The sequence below is a fragment of the Aplysia californica genome, unplaced genomic scaffold (assembly GCF_000002075.1).
Source record: "Aplysia californica isolate F4 #8 unplaced genomic scaffold, AplCal3.0 scaffold01072, whole genome shotgun sequence".
Classification (NCBI taxonomy): domain Eukaryota; kingdom Metazoa; phylum Mollusca; class Gastropoda; order Aplysiida; family Aplysiidae; genus Aplysia; species Aplysia californica.
The window spans coordinates 141,725-149,767 of NW_004798342.1; the positions used below are offsets into that span (position 1 = coordinate 141,725).

An 8,043-nucleotide genomic window follows, 5' to 3' on the forward strand; every position below is an offset into this window, starting at 1 on the left:
AACAAGAGAACTAAAAAAAAAAAAAAAAGGACACCGTTTGCATCCTATGGAATGTGCATGTACTCTTAAAACGAGAGCCCCTAAGTAAAACAAAGTCTAAAGATAGAATCGAACATCCACTCGTAACTTTACTTCTTTTTTTATTTCACACTTCCCTTTTAAAGGGGCGGTTTAGCCCAAATATTCAAAAGGATTGTGCATTTTGTGATACAAGCACCAAATTTGGCACAAATGTACATTAATATAAAATAGACACTTTCAGATATTGAGCCACTAGGAATTCTCTCTTTATGTCCGCCATATTGGATTTCAAAATGGCCGCCATTTGAAATTTATATTTGCGATTTTCTCTGGGTTAAATGCTGCTATTGACTTCATTTGGGAGTCTAAATGTATGTTTTTTTGGGTCAATGAATCCAATGATATCTATTTCACAATCCAATGCACAATCTAATGCACAATTCTAATGCACAAATCTAAACCAAAAGAACAAATATAAAATTCTAATGCTTGAATCTAATCCAATGAACAATTCAATGAACAATCCAACGGCATCATTTTCAACGTAATGTTATCTTTCACACTCTGTTATATAAACTGATCTTGGAAAATGTTAGTTTGAACACGACACTTTGAAAAGAATGATCATATGAAAGTATGTTGATTGATTGATTGCTTGATTGAGTAGGAGTTTCACGGCACTATCGACTCATATTTGAAAGCATATTAAATGGGTGTAAAAGTCTTAAGTCTGTAAATGTCTTAGGTACAATTCTGACATGCTACATGGTCTAATTTCTGAGGCTAGGTGTATACCCTCATTCTTCAATGGTCTGAAGCTAGTTAGACATCGGTACTGGAGATACGTTTACATAAACAGTGTCATGTTAACAAGTTCAGCACTGCCACAAGTACATGTATGTTGTGGACTCATCGCCATGTGCAGTCCCCTTCACACACAGAGGACAGCTTTCTTGCATTTGCAGAGCCTCACACACCATAAATGGCACTTTAAAACCCCCCAGCTCAAAACAGCTGCGAGCTGCCTCATGTAGCCTGGTCAAGTATGGTGTGCACTGTCCTCCAGTCATTGATCAACCTCAGTTGGTTGGTGGAGGGAGCTCTGGTGCTGGCAAAAGTATCTGACCCCACACATGTCCACCTTGATACACTCCACTCTTGATGTGTTCCTCTAAAGCTGCCTTCGTCGGGGGGATCAGCTGCACATCGTTCTTCCTTGTGAAGAGTTTCCTCCTGGGGTCGGAGACTTCTTCCTAGCATGTGATGAGATCATTCTTGGTACAAGTGAAGAAGTTCCCACCTGCAGACAGTACAGGAGGACATGCCTGGTTGTCGTGACGAAAGAACTCCTCAAGGTTTCCATCCCTCGTCTGCCAGCCAATGTACAGGCGTGCGACGAGTTCACGATCATTTTTGACGGAGGCGAGCTGTTGCTAACATATGCTCTTGTTTCTGGGAGTGGAAGTGTTAGAATCTAAACACCTTCAGCTTGTTACAAGGAATGGGGTCGTCCACCGCCTTTGTTCTGTCCAACAGACATTCTCTGGTGAAAGCCTCGGACTGTTTTTGGTCAATCCTCTTGGTATTCATCCCCGTCTCCACGGCAGCAGGACCTGCGATGTCCTTTGAGTCCAGTATGACTCTCCTCCTCGAATGGGGTGCTCATCTCCTCTATGACACCGACGAGAGGGCGAACATCTTTCACAAATGAGGCCTGTACACTTGGCGTCTGATCATGTGACGTGTGTCTGCTGTTTGCCGTCTCCAGTATTGGTTCCCGTCCTGGAATTCTTCGACCACCCTAGCAATTTCTGGTCTTGCAACCACCCAGCGACGAAGGGCTTTAGGATTGTCAGTGAGCCCAACTGCGCCGCCGTTTCCTTTGATGTAGGCATTATTCTGCTAATGTGCCTGGTCAATCGGGATTGAAGAGAACACCCTCTGAGTTTTCTCAACTCTGAAATGGCCTTCACTGAATTTCCCGGCTACGTCTGGGTGTTTGGTAGTGAGTTCGGCGATGTTCTTCAGGTGCACTGGTATCCACCTAGCATAGTGGGTATGATCTAACGCAATGCAGATTGTTACCGTTTGATTCCTTGACCCCCCCCCTCCCCAAAAAATACATTTAAACACCAAAATGAAGTCAATAGCAGCATTTGATGCAGAGATAATAGAAAAATTTAGATTTCAATTGGCGGCCATTTTGAAATCCAATATGGCGGACATTAAGAGAGAAATCCGAGTGGCCCAATATCTGAAAATGTTATGCTAATGTACATATGTGTCAAATTTGGTGCTTGTATCACAAAATGCACAATAGGTTTGCTAAGCGCCCCACTATTTTCACTCTCTTCCATATTATCCTTCAAAATCGTCTTTTACACTCATTATCTGACACACCACCTTAATGCACTCACTAGAGACTCAACAGTTTTTGACAGTTTTGTGAGTGCACTGATAGTCATAACATGAAACACTGTAATCCTCCCCCTCCCACCTCACCCTCCCCCCCTGACAAAAAAAAGATATGTAAAATTAAATCAAAGTAAAAGTAAAGTCTTAATTTATAAATAAAATAATAATCTTAACGAATAAACAACTAAATCCGTAAATAAAACTTCAACCTATAGCAAATCGCAAAAAAACCCCCAAAAAACTGGTAATAAAAGATTGTTCTCAACATATCCAATCCGTAATAGTGAAAGAAAGTGAGACAGACAGACAGGCAGATAGATAGATAGATAGATAGATAGATAGATAGATAGATAGATAGATAGATAGATAGATAGATAGATAGATAGATAAATAGATAGATAGATAGATAGATAGATAGATAGATAGATAGATAGATAGATAGATAGATAGATAGATAGACAGATGGAGAGAGAGAGAGAGAGAGAGAGAGAGAGAGAGAGAGAGAGAGAGAGAGAGAGAGAGAGAGAGAGAGAGGGTGGGGGTGGGAGGGAGGAAGAAGACAGAAATGAACGTTATTACAGCCGTTTCCCCCCAGCTGGTGGTTATTACAGCCGTTTCCCCCCAGCTGGTGGGGGGCCCTGTAGTTTTACTATGGGGGAGCAAAGAATACACAAAAGTGCATAGGTATGGTGGCCCGAAAAGTGCCAGTTTGCGGAGGGACAACTACCCAACCCAGTAAAAAACAGTAAGTTACAGAAACACGGACAAACACAGCTTTTTATCTTTCGATCTTGGGAGACGGAGGAGCTTCTGCATCAGCAGGAACAATGAAGGACAGCGGACAAAGCCGAAAGGACTCTACTGACCCGAAACCTTCTCTGTCGAACAAGTCTCTCCGGATTGCGTCGTGGGATGTTGGCACCTTGTATTAAACAGGAAAGATTCTCAAGTAGTACAAGAGATGAAGAGATACGGGCTGCACATACTAGGGGTCAGCGAAACACACTGGACACAGTCTGGACAGAAGCAGCTCAGCTCGGGGGAACAAGTATTGTATTCTGGGAGGGAAGACAGGTAGGCTACCATGCGGAAGGAGTGGGAATCATTTTGAGTAAGTATGCACAGAAGTCACTTAGAGGATGGGAACCACACGGGGAAAAGATCATCATGGCTTCATTCACTTCAAGGAGCAAGAGCATCAACATGAATATAGTACAGATCTACGCCACAACAAATGATGCTTCGGATGAAGACAAGGATGCCTTTTACAGCCAGCTCCAGGGGTCATCGATAAACTGCCAAGGAAGGATGTCAACATCATAATGGGAGATGCCAATGCCAAGATTGGTCAGGACAGCATGGGTATGAAAGAATTATGGGACAACATGGCTTGGGACTAATGAATGAGAACGGGGAGCGATTCGCAAATATATGTGCTTTCAACAGTTTTGTTATTGGAGGCTCTGTTTTTCCCCACAAGAGGATCCACAAGGCCACATGGGTTTCGCCAGATGGAGTGACGGAGAACCAGATAGATCATTTTTGTATCTCTCGTAAGTTCAGGCGTTCACTGGAAGGTGTCAAAGTACAGAGAGGGGCAGATGTTGGATCGGATCATCATCTGTTGTTGGCAAAACTCAAGCTTCGACTCAAAAAGCACGGAACCAGCACAGGAATCAAAAGAACCAAGTTCCAAGTAAGTGTCTTGGACGGACACAGGAGAGAAGAGTTTTCAGCTGCCGCTGAGTAACAGATTTCAACCTCTGGCTGATCTTGGCAGTGAGGACACGGAGGTGGATACACACTGGACCAAGGTCAAAAAAGTCTTTACATCAACGTGTCAAAAAATACTCGGTGGGAAGAAATGGGAGCACAAGGAATGGATTAGCCAACACTCATTGGGTTTAATTAGGATAAGAAGACAGGTGAAGGCAGAAGCGAATGCAAGTAGAACAAGAGGATCAAGAGCGGATGCATTGGAGCAGTACAGGATAACAGCTAAAGATGTGAAAAAATCAATAAGAAAAGACAAGGAGGAAATCATGAACAGGCTAGCAGAGAAGGCAGAGGAAACAGCGATAGGAGGGCACATGCGAATCCTTTACCAGACCACAAGGACACTTGCTGGAAAATATCTCATTCGCTACGCCGAGCCGTGGGGGGCGGCGCGGCTAGAGTGCCGTCAGTACGCTTAGCCGCCCCCTTCGGCTCGAGAACTGACGTTCAATTTTAGCCTGGTTTTTATTCCAATCCACATATCCATGTTAAAATAAAAGTCATAATATAAAGTTGACTTCCGGGTCAAGCTTTTCCACCGAAAATCGGAAGTTTTGATTCAGTTTTGAAACACAATTTCGAAGTTTATGCGACATTGTTTTATCGTGAAGCCCAAATTATAACCAGACACCAGTCTTTGTACTTTTACACAACAAAATGTATCATTATTTTGCTCACTAAAGAAGTGTAGGACTCTTCTTATAATATTGATACTACTGGACTCAAATTGCCAGTGCACTGTAATTGAGAAATCAATATTTTTCAGTGCTAGATCTAGGCCTAGATCTAAATAGTCAAAATATTTTTTTTTCTCCCCAAAATCACTACTTTTTGGTGAATTTACTCAAAAAGTACCATCCAAGACATGTATAGGTTTATTCCAAATGCAATTCTGAATAATTCCATATAAGATACGAGTGTTTTTTTCTGTTCGGGATCTTTTTTTTTAAATTATTTAAAATTTTTTTTTATCAATATCGGAGGTTATGATCCAAATGTACAAATATTATGGAATGTATGTAAATAACTGCTCATTTTTCAATATTTTCCTGTTCTATATACAGTTACGGTTATTTTGATGTATAATTTGATTAGGGGCAAACATATTTTTTGAGTTTCAACTGAGATTATAAGTTTTTTGTTTTCAAATTTTATCCGCAGCCAATCACAATTGTGTTACATAATCGCCTCTTACAGTACCAAAGTTGAAAAATACTCAAATAAACAATACAGATGTATTCTACAAACCATACTGAAAATGTTGGTATAAATATTATGTTGATATTTATTTGAATTTATGGCCCCCAAGACCTGTGAACTGCGCACTAGTCATCATCTCATTTCGCCCTCCCGAAAAAATTCGTCCACAAGCCGAGAATAATACGTAGCGAATGAGATATGGGAAACCTGAAGTACATGTAAAGGACCAAGAGGGGAAAAGCATTTTTGGAAAGGAAACTCAGTCTAAACGATGGGTAGAGCATTTCAACAGTCTCCTGAACAGACCACCACCGAGTAACCCACAAAACATGCTACCAGCCAGAAATGAGTTACCTATCTGCTGTGATGCTCCTTCAAACAAGATATTCTGGATGCCATTAAGAAGCTGAACAAAGGTAAAGCAGCCGGTCCCGACCAGATTCCACCTGAAGCCCTTAAAGCAGATGCCAGTGTGACGGCAGACATCCTCCTCCCACTGTTTACCAGGATCTGGAATGAGAGCAAGTTCCCAAAGGATTGGAAAGAAGGACACCTCGTGAAGTTTCAAAAAAGGGGGATCTCAGCAACTGCAGCAATTACAGAGGGGTCACTCTTCTCTCAATACCAGGTAAAGTCTTCAACAGAATCATTCTGGAGAGAATCAAGACAGGAACGGATCCAAAGCTATGGGATGAACAGGCCGGTTTCCGGAAAAATGCTCAACCACCGACCAGATTGCCACGCTGAGGATTTTTGTGGAACAGTCCCTGGAGTGGAACTCCCAGCTGATTGTCAACTTCCTTGACTATGAGAAGGCCTTTGACAGTATAGACCGAGCGACACTTTGGAAGATAATTCGACACCACGGAATCCCACAGAAGTTGGTGAACCTCATCAAGAGCATGTACGAAGGGACAAGTTGCAGGGTTGTACATGATGGCCAGCTCACTGACAGCTTTGATATCAAGACTGGTGTGAGACAGGGATGCTTACTATCACCGTTCCTCTTCATATTGGCAATCGACTGGCTGATGAAGGAAACCACCAGAGGACACAGAAATGGTATACAGTGGACACCATGGACACAGTTGGACGATCTAGATTTTGCAGACGACTTGGCGCTTCTGTCGCACACCCAGCAACAGATGCAAGCAAAGACTTCAGTATTAAACAACCTATCGGAGTCTGTTGGATTGAGGATCCACCCCGGAAAGTCAAAGGCCCTAAGGACAGATGCACAACGAAAGGAGCAGGTCACAATAGAAGGAAAGGCCCTAGAAAACGTTGAATCCTTCTGCTATCTTGGGATCATAGTTGACAGAGAGGGAGGAACAGGTGCTGAAATAAAGTCTCGCATTGGAAACACACAGGCAGCTTTCATATCTTCTATAGGATTTGGAAGACCAGAGATATGTCACTTCGAACAAAGCTGAGGATTTTCAATTCAAACGTGAAGTCGGTCCTGTTGTATGGATGTGAGGCATGGAACGCTTCACAGACTTGTATAAAGAGGATCGGGGTTTTCTTGAACAGGTGTCTAAGAAAGTTACTGAGGATCAGATGGACAGACAGGGTCACCAATGCGGAAGTGTTAAGTAAAACAAGACAGATCCCAGTCAGAGATGAGGTAGGAAGAAGGCGGTGGCTATGGATTGGACATACTCTCAGGAAGTCAGGCAGCTGCATAACAAAGAAAGTTTTGGATTGGAACCCACAGGGCAAGAGATCAAGTGGAAGACCTCGTGGAACCTGGAAAAGAATCACAGGAATCGATGTACAGAAAAGTGGGAAGACATGGAATAACATCAAGAGGCTAGCCCAGGATACAGAAAAGTGGAGCGTGTTTGTCCGTGGCCTATACCCTGGTGCAGGGGGAGAAAGGCAATGATGATGATGACATTGAGCATTATCTTAGTGGAAATGGGCTATGGAAGTAAAATTGACTATTGTTGTTTTTATTTTCTTTCCCATTTTCTCTCTGTCTTAAAACGTCCTTTCAAATGAGTATCTTAAACACACATATCCAGCCTCCTTATTGAGAGGCACTTAAAAGAATTCATGAAATCGATTTTGAAGATGAGTGTGAGTATGGTGATTTTTATCAAATCGATTACTCCTTCCACCCCTAAAAAGAGAAAGATGAGAAGAAAAGTAGAAATAATTTTTTACTATAGATAAATACAAAATAGATAGCAAAAAATAAAGGGTAGATCTAAGTTTTAAAAAGTAAAAATAAATTACAAAGCAAGTTGAGAGCCAAACAAGAATCGTTGTTCAGCGCCGAAGAAATTCTCTTAGGAACCAGCACAGTCACGTGACAATATGACGCCACTTGGTAACGGCTATTGTTCCCCTTGAGTGATTGATTTCGACAAGACGTGATTGCATATTCCGAGTGAAGAAAAAGATTTCTTGCATCCACAAAGTTCCAAAGTTTGAGTAAAGTTGCACTGTTTTGATTATTTTCAAGTTCCTGTATTTTTCAACATCCGTTTTGATTGTGTGCTTTTTGTAGTGCGTTTAATTTCTACATAAGCGTATTTGAGTGTTTTGGTTTTTGGTTATTTCATTGTTTAGTTAAGTTTAGTTGAGTTTTTTTGCTTGTTTGTTTGTTTGTTGTTTAAGTTTGTT

General features: G+C 41.8%; 1 long non-coding RNA gene across 1 annotated transcript in view; it reads right to left on the minus strand.

The window, feature by feature from the left end:
- LOC118478856 overlaps positions 1-7,836 on the minus strand; it is an 11,986-nt gene extending 4,150 nt beyond the window's left edge. The window contains exon 1 of the long non-coding RNA XR_004859321.1: positions 7,654-7,836. This is a non-coding gene — a long non-coding RNA (uncharacterized LOC118478856). The remainder of the gene's footprint in view (positions 1-7,653) is intronic.
- Between the last annotated feature and the right edge of the window lie 207 nt (positions 7,837-8,043).